This window comes from Nothoprocta perdicaria, unplaced genomic scaffold (assembly GCF_003342845.1).
Source record: "Nothoprocta perdicaria isolate Ctin4 unplaced genomic scaffold, notPer1 scaffold_139, whole genome shotgun sequence".
In the NCBI taxonomy this organism is placed as follows: domain Eukaryota; kingdom Metazoa; phylum Chordata; class Aves; order Tinamiformes; family Tinamidae; genus Nothoprocta; species Nothoprocta perdicaria.
In genome coordinates this window covers 191,765-204,716 of record NW_020454527.1, presented here as the reverse complement: position 1 = coordinate 204,716, position 12,952 = coordinate 191,765, and positions in this window count along the sequence as shown.

Here is a 12,952-nt window from a genome sequence, read left to right as displayed (position 1 = left end):
CATTTATCACCACCCTCTGAGCTCTGCCATCCAGCCAGCCCTCGATCCACCGCACCGTGCGTATTCGGTAAGAAACACTTGTTGACGTACTCGCCTCAGACATGCACAGGCTCAGACAAAGCCCCTCTTCATTATTGCTGAGACAGGTAAGCAGAAAGAAGTAAAATCGAACCTAAATTGCCTGTTTTTGTTTTCTCTTTTTTTTTTCACCAGAAGGGAGTGCAAGTGCCCACAGTTAAGTCAATGAAAGCTGAGATTGACTATCACATCTGAAAATCAGYGCAGACCTTTAAATCCCTAATTTATACTCTTTCTAAATTTGGGTGATATGACTTGCCTAAGGACACAGAGAGGATGAAAATCCCAAGCAAGGACATACACTAATTAGTGCTAAATAAGCTGGTTTGTCTACACAGCCTTGAGCATTGCAGTCAATGTTAGTCCATGCCTGGAAGTGGTAAGTTCTTTCTGGTATGGTCCTCCAAGCAGACAAATCAGTCTGAATTTTCTAATTGCTTCTAGTCAAGCTAACAACATAGGCAGGGCTTCCCTGTGCCCAAGTTCCACATTGGGTCATTAAAAGACCGATCAAAATCCCATGCACAGATATTCCTCAAATAACTCATGTAGAGTGCCTCATCTTGGAAGCTGTGAAGTGAACTCAGCTGCCCTAAATCCTAGAACAGTCATTCAAGACTGGACAGGTTGGTTATTTCCCTCTTTTATTCAGTCAATTATTTTGAACATCTAACTGTTCTTTGCAAAAAGTGGAATTGGGTAATTTCAACACTACTTGACTAAAATGCCTATAGCTGRGTATGAAGCACTCTCTGTATGTATATGTGTGTCTCTATGCAAAGACAGGGAAATAAGAAATTCTTATTCTGCAGGAGTTATTTAATGACCAAAGCACCAATATGCTCAAACAGCCCAAAACCTTCACTTGTCACACTATGCCACAGTATTAGGGTAGAGGCTGGCTGACAAGAAGAGAGTGTCTGACTGAGTCATGAGCAGCGCCGTCTGCATGAGTATCACGAAAGCTGGGCTTTGAGAGATTGCACAGTACCTGTGTCATTCATCTCAATCATGACAGTGACAGCTCTTCCATTCATTGATTATGGCTAACAATGGCTGAGCGAACCGGAGGAAGAGGATAACTCGTTCACAGCAGGCAGGAGATTGACCTTGTTTGGAAGGGTAATAGCAAAATTGTTGTCCAAAGAAACAGACACCTGAAGAAAAAGCAGCTCTTTTTGAAAGGGAAATGCTTTGCACATAGAAAGATCTCTTAGAAGGGAAAGGACACATACTTGTCTCCACCCTTGAACAATCAACCTGAATAGTAGCCTTTCTTCTACCCATACGCCAACATACAACTGCATATACTCCTGATATATTATAGGTGGCAGAAAGGATTCCCCAAACTCTCCCCTTCCTGCTGTTGGGCAGACAATGAACTGATAGTGTTGAATAGCTGCAATCTGGCCTTCCTCATCTCTTGGCACAGGAATCCAGTATAGCTGAGCTGAAACCCTCAGGGCTGAGAGGTCAAGTGGGTGAGGAGATGAGAGTAGGTTGTTGTAAAGGAGGTATCYACTGCCTACTACTTGCTACTCCTGGACAAGAAAACATGTGAAAACATCATGAGGGCTAGCTTGTCTTCCCAGCAGTAATGGATTTAGTTGCCTATCTGGAAGAATCATGTCAACATGCTGTGCAGACAAAAGCCATTAGGTTTGTTTGCTTGTTTTAATCACTGGTAAAGAGATCATTTTTATTTAATACTGACATGGTTCATTCCCATGCTTGTTTCCATGCATATCCTGATAATGTCAGAGCCTTAGACCTGTTCTGAATGCTAAGGGAGATGTCCATTTTCAAGAAAACATCCAAGTGCCCTGTTAATCTAGTTGCCACTTCATAAGCTGGTAGCTATCTACCCCAAAAGATCTAGCTTTTTTTTTTTTTTTTTTTTTTGTACAAATACATAGTGCTCAGGAATACTGATACAAGAGGAAACTGTCACCTGCTTAGCACAGCAGACATTACTATGGAGTGATATGAAATGTGACATGGAGCTATGACAGACTCTATCTGTACTGCAGTCATAAGTAAAGTTGCCTTCAGCTTGGCTGGGCTGTTACRTTCACTGCAGATATCAGGACAACTCCATTCTGTAATAGCCTTATGTGTTCATCCCCCTCCTTGATGCATTTCTAGTGGGAATGAGAGATTACTTTGGCATAGAACCACAAAAGTTATATCTGTCATTGATGCACAAAGATGGAGGGGGAGGTTTGAGGTATGTATCAGTCAGGCTGGAAAAATCACCTCATGGAAATCTAGATGGTTTGAACGCGTAGGTGAAATTAAATAATATGTCTAAAACCTGAAAACAAAATATAAACACTATCCTTTGGGTGGAGGACGAGAAGCAGAGGAAGAATAATCTAAAAATCTCTTCCCTGGTAAAAAAAATTTAGAAGAATCCCCAGAAATAGCACTGACTCACACATGGAACAGTGAAAGAAAACCCAGCTTTCTGTATCTCTGAGAGCTAATGGACCAGGAGAAGTGACAGGCAGAGTACAGTTTAAAAAGCTGTATTTTACACTTTAGTTAAATTTTTTTGTGTGAGTGAAACATCTATCAATTTAATGCACCTTTATATAAGGTCATGCCTGTCTGCAAGAAACAGCAACAAGCAGGATGGAGAAAAATGTTTCCAAGCTTCCTGTGAGACCTTAAGTTCTACCTTAATGAAATCCACTATAKACCTCTGCTTTCAGTATGAGCAGGCACTTTCAGAACATGTCTAGCAATGGAAATGAGACTCTCCCATGAAGYGTAGAAGTTGTGACAAGTGGACTATAGATAGAGATGACAAGGTTTTGCCTGCCACAGACAGCTTAGAAAACATCCCAAAGTGTACTGGAACCACAGGGACTTACAGGATTTCAATCARGACTCAGTCAAATCAAGTGCAGTGAATATGCATTAGCTGTACTATGCATGTATTTTTGACAAGGTAAGGAATACATGACAGTATTATTTTCTTGGCATTATCCCTTCAAATGTAAGAGACATTTTTTCCTATGCTTCAGTTCCCTCTCTGTAAATTGTGGGCAATACAGCTTTATTTATGTGTGTATTCTTTTACAGCACATGTTTTCTGCTTAGTACAATGGAAAACTAGCTTTATCTTGAGGGTTCCAGGCTAATAAAGTGGAAATAATAAAAAAGTGTAATGATGCTCTGAGTTAATTCAAGATGGTGTCTCCCGCTGACTTTATTATCTCTGTTGTTTGCCTGGAACAAGTAAAATCACCCTCAGCCGAGTTAGTGTTTTATTTTTGACATTTTGAAGACACAGTTGGTGAAACCTATTATAAATAAAGGAAGGTCAAGCTGATCTATTTTAAACAAGATACTCATAAAACTGAATCTTTTGCCAATACTAGGTCTCACTAGATTTGCAAAACTATGCATCACATCTGCTACATCTGTAACATTTCTGGTTCCTGACAGAACTAGCAGACATAAAGCAGAAATCCCACAAGGGAAAACATTAGATCAGATGCACAGAGGTCTCTCATTCATTCATCTCAAAGGTCATTCTGATGAGATTTCAAACTCATTGTTACATGTTTTATAGCTCTGGAGCAGGTTCAAACACAACTACAGCCCTAACACCAGCTCAGTTYTCCTACTGTGATGAAATCAGTGCTATCAAGTTGCAATAAGAGGAGAGGATCCTTGTGTTCTTTCACATATCCTGTGTGACTAKGGACACAAAATGGACTGTGCTTATTTGTAAAAAGAGGATCAGAACTCCCTGCTGGAACCTGTGAGACTTTAGTCATTGTTCTGAGATATTTCCACTACCACAACCCTAGAAATGCCTTGTCTCCAAAAAAAATGGAAGGAGGCCCTTCCCCAAACAACACTGTGCTCTGTGAATGTGCTCTGGAGTTTGTACTGCATTCATACACCAGCTCACAAAATGATACTGATTTTCATCTGTGGAAAAAAKATCATAATTTAAGGGGATTCCCTGCAGAAACCTATATCCAAACAATAGACCAAAGGAAGATAGAAAAAAAAAATTTTTCTGTCTGCTGCAGATTGATCTCTCTGGCTTATCTATAAGCTCCAACTCTGTCAGTACAAAGACTTAATTGCTTGAGACATTAGAATAATAGTTCTATATATTCAGAAATYTCATATGTATTAATTCATCTTTGTTTGCATGGCTTTTGCAAGCAGTACTTAGCCTTATAATTTACTTTCCTTTTCAAGAATTCGTATTTCAGATCTCCAAATCCAGGKAACTTTATTATTGATAAACAGAATTTGTATATGGTTTGTCAATAAATTTTATCTGAAATATTGCAAACCTATAAAASACATATACCATAATATTTTTTTCAYCCARTGCCRAAATGCAGCTTCTTCCAGTGCGGAACAGAGTAGCGTTCAAAGATGTCTTACAGATTGGAAGAGAAGCAGCTTTCAACTGAAAGTGACTAACATTTGCCATTACAAAACAAACCAAAACAAAAACCCTATCCCTTCAGACCATAAGTTCAGCAGGGGAACTAAAATACCTTTGTTTTTTCTCCAAGCCACTTATAGAAATTGTATAACACTTTTTCTATGGATCCTATAAAAGCACTCCTACAGCACCAAGCAATACATGACACAGAAACACTGATTCTGAATAGGAAAGCAGACCCTGGAAGACATCTATCCACAGCACRTTTCTCACAGTTTGAGTGAGAGATTTGAGCTAAGGCAAATGCCTGAATGTGTAAGAGCTTTCTGTTTCTCTCATCAGTTAATGAATAGGTGATAGATAATGCAACTGCAGCTGGAGGGCACAGTTCTTAGAATTATGTATTTCGGAGAACTCACAGCACTCATTTCCTCTACCCCACACCCCTGCCATGACAATGAGCTATTGCACTCAGCAATGAATGACAAAGCAGAGAATCCTATTGATTTTTTGTTTAAGGAAACTTGCACAAAATCACTGCTAAGATATACTCCAACTTAGGTGCTGACTAATACTTTACCTCTAAGAGGGCTAGGAAGAAAGCTATGCTAGGAAGAAAGCATAGCCATTAGACTACTCTAGTAGGATTTGGCCCACTATCATCTCCAAAATGATGACAAGGCAAGGACTGAGGGCCAGCAAGAGGGCCAGGAGGGAGTACACAGCTCAGGTGACAGAACATGCCAGGTACTACTCCTCTCGTGCTCAGCATTGACAATTTTGGTTCTCTCTTTCCTGCACGCCCTTCCTACATCATCTTAATAGGTTTTGTACCTTCAAACACCCATCATCCCACAGGCATGGTAATACAACACACACCATCAGTGACACCCCTCTAATGGGCTGCAACATCTGCAATGTTTATTCACTTTGCTTTGGACATTTAAAACTGAATAAACAAACCACCATAAAGATGGTGTGCTAGAGACCCTCTCCTCTCAGCAACAAAAGGTACCAGAGGAGACCCAGAGGCAAGTGCTATGGATGCAGGTGGTTTGAGTCACCTGGCCAGAAAAGGGTCCCTAGCAGTAGAAATGCAACCTCTGACTTTCAGCAAGATTGCATCCTGGCTGGTATAGTAGTGGGAGGCTAACAATATCTTTATGTTAGATTTATTTGAATCAAGGAAGTACAGACAGAATTCATTTTTCTCTTTTGCCGTCATGTTTAGCAGATGATCTCAGCTCACTGTGGATTTTCAGTTGGATTTAGGAGATTACTTTTCTTGTGATAAAGGGATAATCTTCCTTAAAGATTCTCCCTCCTCATTCACTGCTCTTTTTTTTTTTTTTTAATATAAAGCAGCAAAAATAAAGACCAACCTTGAAAGAAAACAATAGTAATAAAAACAAACAAAAAAAGGGGGGGTGGGGAAGGGGAGTATAATAACTCATGTTTAGTTTTGATCTTTGCATATATAGGGAATAAAGCAAAATAACATGAGATGGAATTATCTTCAATTATGCCTACATGYGGAACAGAAAAGTCACTTTGAAATCTGGGTTAACCAGAAATTTATTGTGTCAGAAAATATTGGATCTAAGACCTAGTGTTCATGTCAATCAATTTTACTTTTTCACATGCATTGGAAAATATGTCTTTTCCCATGTGCAATATTTAATTAGACCTTCATGAGATTTTAAAGCAGGTTCCAAGGATTTTCATAACTCCATCATCTTGCAAGTTCACATGCCAAATTTACATAAATGAAGACAAAGAGATTAAAAAAGCAAGAAATATAATGAAAAATACTGTCCTCTAAGACCTTATGAGGAACAAAAGGGATAAGAGGGAAAGATCTTTAAGAAAAAAAAAAGAAAAAAAAAGAAAAAAAAGAATTAATGAAAGAAATATGCATGAAAAAGATATTTAAAGAAGAACCAATACCTGCTGAATAGCTAATAATAATAATAGATCTTTTAATATATACACCTTGTACTTCAAGGAGTAAAGAAAAGTTCGTTACTGTAATTTCACTAAAAATAGGAAGCTGAAGTATCACTTTTAACTTGCCCAATGAGAGCTATGATTGACTCAATGACAAAAGCAGCATATCAACTGTAGATAAAAGATGATGTATCTGATCTCTCAAACATTTATTTCCTGCTGCCTGGAGAGCCACACTGTCTTCAGGCTTTTGTCTCACTGAAATGCCTTTCTTAGTTGTTGATTGTAAGAGACTTGAGATAGCATATCTTACGTATACATATAGGCTGTCTATAAACAGTCTGCCTCGTTCTCCTTTACTCCTAAATTCAATTTCTCTTTGCATCATAAGGCCCCTCAGAGTTAAATTCCTTCTTATGCCAAAGCCAGGACTGCTGGGATATATCGTATTTCTCATTCAGGCAGGATACTCGACTGTGAATAAGCTTGTCTCAGCCATCAACACTGAAGAGGAGCTAGAAACTCCTTTGTCTGGGCAGGGCCTGTAGTCCCAGTCAGTGCTAGGGCTATTACTAGTATGGTTGTGCACAACTGGGTGCAGTGGCCAACTCTCCAAATGGCTGTACTGCTATTCAGAGGGACCTAGACAGGTTAGAGAGTTGGGCAGAGAGGAACCTCTGAGAGATGTGAATGTAAGGTGAAGAGAACACTGTTCCGTGACCATCCTCCATCACCCTTCATAGACATCTTTCAGCACAACGCCTGCAAAAGGGTGACTGTGCCTTTCTGATTCTATCATCTCCTGCATTTTACTCCTTTTGATTCACAGTAAATATTCTCATTTACTTCTCCTAAGGGAGACCCAAAGGGACTTCACCAGCTTATGAGGTCAGTGAGCAGCAACAGCAAAAGGTGATCAATGGAACAACCATCCTGTGTGTTTGTGTGTCACCTCAACAAAGATCCTATCCTCAACCAGTGCTGCAGCAGCRGAAAACATTGTGTCTCACTGCTTTGTCTTTCCTCAGTCTGTTGTCAACTGTTCATCCCACCCTCTTGCCTTTTTTTCACGAAAACAACTTCTGATCGCAGACAGCTTTCAACATTGTCTCCAGCAGACAGATCAGCATTAAAAATTGACATGCAAGGGATGAAGTTCCCTGCTGTCTCCAGCAAGGAACTYCCTTCAGGTCTGTAGTTCAGTATTCTGATATATGGGTCATTCAACAGCAGGTTAGACAATTAGAGTCAAACTACTCCCACCTTTCTCTCTGAGTCCCTAGAACAGATTTTAAGCCTTCACTTAATCTCTTCTAAACATAAGATACCGAAGAGAGGCATACACAGTAACTGTAAAATTATTCTACATGTTATTCATATGTTCTCCCTGACATACAGGGATTTTACTTCCATTCGAGAACAATAGTATTTCCATAGCTTTCTTAGCTCAGGAAAAACAAAGAAAGATACTTCAYTTGGCATTCTCCTCCTATTGACTCATGCTGGGATGAAATATGTGTAAAACCAAATCCAGCTGTCTACAGAACGCTCTTACCAGGATGAGCTCTTCAAAGTCCTTTCACGTATCTCTTCAGAGTGCTTTCAATAGCTAAAATCACGACTGAAGAAAAAGTTGGGGGGAAGCAAAAGAAAGAAACCTGYAAAAAGATGACAGAACATACCATAAAGAGGTGTTTTTTAAAACAGATTTGAGAGATAATCATTAAGTAAACGGGAGAAGTTGTTTGTGAAAGAAGGTATGAAATAATGAGCAAATAGTGGAGTAAAAGGAAGAGCTAGCATCTGAGTGGGACTATAATCTAACAAATCAGAAGGCAGAACATGGGTGCAATGCTGCTCCATGTCTCTAAGTACTCTCTGCCACTTTCCCATTCTCCTTGTCCCTCTCTCTTGTGTCTCAGCTACAACAGGGGTTTATGTCACCAAAATACATGAAGAGGTTCATGCAGGAAGGATGCAGACAATTTTCACAACAGCATGTCTGGTATGGATCAAAACATCATCAGCAGCAAAGGTGACCTTAATAAAAGGAAAAATGATTGGCCTATTTATAGATAATAATCGAGTTATTTGGATACCACAGGTTTCACAGAGAGCGTAAGAGTGAGGCTTTTTTTAGATGGTATGGAAAAGGTACATGACTGAATTAAGATTTTTGGCCTAACTGACAGTTTCTCTTCTGGTTCATTTTGAGAGTTTGGGCAAGTCATTTCATCCTGAGTAAATGTGATTTAATTAAGTCTATTTTTCCGGGAGGTGCAATTCATTAGGCGTGCAATCCAACCACATCTAGAAGAAAGCCTTTGCCCCAATTAAAACATTAACTGGAACCTAAGCAACGCCTAGAACTCATAGTTAGCCCTTTCAGCCAGGATGAATGTTACTGTTTGCAAAGCCCGTGGGATTCTCAAACAGGAGTAAGTATTAACAGCACAAAAAAAAAAATCCCCTATTTTCTGTGTGGGTTGTGGAATGTTGCCACTACCAACACTTCAGATTCTGAGACATTAAAATTTGACTGTTGTCATAATCCATACACTAGGGTTGTTATTTTGTGTAGTTAAAATCCTAACATGTTTCTGCGCTGCAGCTAATTAGTGATATGCACATGGGAGATGTTACAGCCTTGTAGGCTACTCTTTGCAGTGACAGTGATGGCAAAGCAGTCTGCTCCGAAGAGGAGGAGGGGACGCRTGCTACTTGGAATTGATTTTTGTCTTCATTAAAGTCTCTGCTTACTCACTATTTTTCCTGAAGCATATCTAYTGCCCAGGTTTATTTGAAAGTATAAAATTGACTTTTTACTGGTTGGGTTTTATTGGAGCTTTTTATGCATTTAATATATTCCCTGTTCAAACAGAAGCTGTTGTGAAAGCTAACTCTACCATGCATCTTTACAGTCTGTCAGAGTAAACTGCATACAAGGTGTTTACTGCTTGTCTCAGGATGCCAAAGGGTTACATATTCAAAAAGATGGAGGATGCATTGAGAATATTTGGGTGTCAGCAGCCTATGAAGACAGATAAATCAGAAATTCAGAGAAATAGAAGTTAATAACTAGTGAGCTGCCTTGGTAGCTCAGTGGAAAGGGACATTGCAGGTGTGATTAATAAAGGGTTTTTAAACACTGATACCAGTATTCTGCCAATAATCTTCTCCTCCAGTCATGCAATCCAATATCATTCTCCTCTTTCTTTCTTTCCCCAGCTGACAGAAACACAGTCTCACTCAGATGTCTCTTTAAGATAGTCAGACTTCAAACTTTGAGATTTATGCCTGAGGGGTGCCAGAGAACTACAGCAAATTCAGATGATTTAATCAGAGAAAACTTTTCTATTCCAATTACTGGTTTGTACTTTCATTTTCCAGCTTCTGYGTAGACAAAGCTTAAGATATCAATGGAAAGTTATGGAGTGTTCTACATGACAAACAGTGAAGATTTGGGATCAATACAGAGCTCCGTAAGTCAGGAATGTTGAAGTTTGGTTACACTACACAAGTTTAGGATCCATAATATCCAGCAAAGAATATTCCAGTAGTCCATTCTCAGGTACTTTAATGGCTAGCCAGAAAAGTCCATTTTATCCATTTTCTCTGATATGCTCATTTGTGATCACATTTGGAATCAAGATAATAAATCTGATATACCCGTTGTGGGACCAATAAATGATACTGAGGAGGTCATTTACAGGACAAGACAGGAACAGACTGTTCCTGTCTGCAGAGCAAAATTCTATTGCTTATTTCCTAATTTTCACCCATCTGAAATACATATCCTTCCTTTCAAAGAAAGGTTGTAAATTCCACATCACCCAGTACCCTTCTCTTTATGGAAGTATCTACACAGATGCGCTCCCCTTTGCAGCCTAACTGGTTACCATTCTCACCTTGCAATACACTGAACTCAAAAAATGAAGGGTTCCTTCTGTCCTCACTGTTCCCCTAGAAGTCATGACATATTTGTGTCGCTGACAACCTAATCCACTTCTCAGGTCTGAAAAACAGTATACCTGCATCCACAGGCAAAGGTACTGCTTTCTTTATAACTTGAGTTTCAGATTTGGAGAATATTTGGTGACTGAAGTCCAGAAATTCAAAAGTACATATTATGCAGCAGTAATCATGACTCCACAATAGATCACGTGTGTCACCTGTTTTTGATGCATTCACAAAGAAGTATGTCTTTCCCATTTCTTTTCCTATTTCTGTTGCCCATTTTTAAAACACCCAGAAATTTTTGGATAATTCTTACTCTATAAATTTTTGAGTTTTTTTTTCTTTTCTTATCACCTGCATATTTTTTTGCAAAATTTTCCTTTCATGAACTGCTTCATGACATCTGTGACAAGTGATCAAAAACACATTACACTCTCCCACTATTCCAACACAGATATCTGTGGAAGATAACCACGAAAGTGAGAAACTACTTTCTTACTAAACTTCTCAAATCATTAATTGAATTAATACCCTRTCATACTCAAATATTAACATTGATGTCCAACAGCATAATATGATGAAAAATCTGATGTATGTGACTATTAATGGAAGGAAGGGTATGTTATCTGTATATTTAATAATCACAAATATTAGTCGTCAAAACTCTTCAGAAATAGAAGACTTGCTAGAAGCAGTGAGAAAAGCTGATAGAGATATAATAGCTGTGAAGACTACTTCTCCTTCTCAACAGGATTAGCTGAGCTTAGCATAGTGCTGTACATGATACCAAAGTACACAGTTGTTGCTAGCACTAGAAAATCACCTCTAATGTGGACAGTCTTGACATAGTGCATAACAGGATGTATGGTGCAGTACAAATCCAGTGGTCTCAAGGACTGAAAGCGAGCTTTAGAGTTGTATGGTTCGTAATATGTGAGCATAGACAGCACAATTGACTAAAAACTGTGCAAAATGAACATATTATTTTCTTTTCAAATCTAAGTTTCCGCTCAAAGCTTCTACTTCTGGATGTTGAAAGATTACACATAGGTACAACTTGTGTGCAACCTATGCTTATGTACAAGATTTTTGAGAAGAGATTTTCCCTTTTCAGATGAAAAAAAAAGCTATCCTGTGGAGCCTAAGAAACATCTGTTGGAAAAGGACTACCTCTAGGATATAGCAAGAGAATAAGAGAGGGAAGGAAATAGGATATATACATATACATATATATATATATATGTTTTCATAACAACATGGGCTTATTCTCCCTTTTTCTGGGTAGATGTGGCATTAGCCATGTTGTGTAAAATGATAACTTTTCTTCCACAGATAACTGTCTTGTGAACAGGCAGAAGTGAGTCATAGTGAAACCATAGTTCCTACAGACACCTGAGTCCTAAAATAAAGAAATAATATTTTTGGTTTGCAGAGAATAAGGAAAGGAGTAAGAAAAAGAAGGAGAAAAAAGATAAAAGCGAGAGCAAATTTGGCCCTTTCTGAAGCTGCACGACATCATTGAGTTTTTGCAGGGTTCAGATGGAACAGAGACCCTCGTCCTGAAGTTATGGGGAAAGGGGACGTTTCCCATTGCCTTGAAATTTCCCTTTGAAATTGGTTCATATCAACAGCATCAAAAACATTGCAAACACAGAACCAGAGGACGGACRCAGACAAAGTTTACAGTGAAGTGAGACAGAAAGCAAGTGAGGGCATTTATTTTTTTCTCTCTTTCCAATTTTGTAATGAAAGGTTTTCAGAGCTCTAATTATAAATCAAAGCTCAAGTTCTTCTGTGAATCAGCCTTTGAAGGAGCTGTAATTTTGCCCTTTAAAGCACTTCCACAGTCAGATATTTGGATGGAAGAAGGGTGATTTTCCATGTTTGATAAGGTAGGCAGAGAATAATATTCAGCTGCAAGGAATAACGCAGAACAGATGCCCCATATTAAATAGCTCAACCTGTTGAATTTATTTTTCTCTGCCAACAGTTTTGATAAAATACCAAAGGCAAAACTGAGTTTCACTTCTGCAAGAAAAGTCCACTCGGGGACACAGAAGGGGAAAAGACATGTGAYGTGGGAAAAAAATAGATATAGGTACAGGACCATTCATGTAACTTGGATGCAACAAATATGGCCAATTAGTGCCTTACTGAGTGATGTTAAGTACATTGCTTACACCTACTTTAATTTTACATCCCCTCAGAAAATGGAGAAGTAAAAATTCTTTATGTGGCTTTTAGCTTCAGTGCACCCCAGCATTAGGTTGTAAAGCATTCATATTTTGAAGAAGCAAGAATAAAAACTTCTAGGCAGGTAGAAAAGGAAGAGAATTCCAATCTTGTTTACCACAAGATGCAAAGACTTGCTTCAAAAAATTTCTCTGCTATTATATACTTAACTATCTCCCACATGAAACTTGCTAATGTCTGGACAAAATCTGTCATAATTGGATGGGACTTTTAATAAACTTTGCCAATTGTGAAGGTCCTCTTGTGTTTGAGTCCATAATTTTTCCTTGCATTCATTTTTTTTYCCAAGGTCTAAAG